Raw genomic sequence first — 1,255 nt, 5'->3', positions numbered from 1 at the left:
CTCCAGGCTGGGGAAAACATGACTGTAATCACAAGGAGGATGTAGGAGTCGTGTGCTCAGGTAAACAACATAACACTACTGAATCTACAGCACAAAACACACAGCGTGACCAGTCTAGATCGATTCCCAAACTAAACTCTATCAGTCAGTTCTTTGTAGTGAATCACAGACATACAGCTTACAGCTAACTTTGAGATTTAAATCAGTGTAGTTACAGACTGGATGTTCATATGACAAAGTGCAGCTAAAGATATGCATTTTGCATTTGGTCAGTATTAATATTTTATATATTAATAAATTAAGTATTTTTGTTTGTTTGTTCAGTGTTGTTTTTTATATAAAAATTAATGGAACTATTAATGAACTGTAATTGTTAGGATTAATCAGAATCAATGAAGCCTGTATAATTCAAATCCCTAATTAAAACACTGTCATTCCATGAGAATTGAGGTTGATTCTCATCCTTTTCCATCTAGAATTTAAAGAGATCAGGTTAACTGAGGGCTGTGAAGGGAATGTGGAGGTTTTCTACAATGGATCCNTCACCATCCAACTGTCCTCATGATAATTACCAGGGGCTGCTATGTGCTGGTGAGAATTAAAATAAGACTTAATATTAAAAATACCCTACTTTTATTTGTAGCTTCTCTCTTTGTATTCTTCTGTCACTTAGATAAAAAAAATGTGAGGTTGGTTGATGGTAACAGTCGCTGTGGTGGTAGAGTGGAGGTTCTTCATAGAGGTCAGTGGGGAACAGTGTGTCATGATTTCTGGGATTTGGCTGCTGCTGCAGTGGTGTGTAGAGAACTGGACTGTGGAGAACCTGTAGATGCTGTGGGTGGTGCTCATTTTGGATCAGGATCAGGACCAATCTGGATGAGTTGGGTAGTATGTACTGGATCAGAGTCTACACTGAAAAACTGTGGGTCAGCCGGATGGAGCCTACATGCCTGTACTCACGATTCTGATGCTGGGGTCATCTGTTCAGGTAAATAGTGAAAAAAAAAAAAACTAAATAAATAACAATTTACCCATGGAATTATTATGATGACACGAAGAATGATTGTTTTGTTTGGAAAACTGTATTTATAAATTGTTGTATTGTTATGGTATTTAACAATCTTTTTTGTGTACTGTGATTCATATTTAAACAGGTCATACACCACCTCGACTTGTTAATGGATCTCACATGTGCTCTGGGAGGTTAGAGATACTTCATGATCAGACGTGGATGTCAGTGTGTGATGCTGTCTTT

The sequence above is a fragment of the Cyprinus carpio genome, chromosome B4 (genome assembly GCF_018340385.1).
Source record: "Cyprinus carpio isolate SPL01 chromosome B4, ASM1834038v1, whole genome shotgun sequence".
Classification (NCBI taxonomy): domain Eukaryota; kingdom Metazoa; phylum Chordata; class Actinopteri; order Cypriniformes; family Cyprinidae; genus Cyprinus; species Cyprinus carpio.
Note: the sequence above shows the minus strand (reverse complement) of the source record.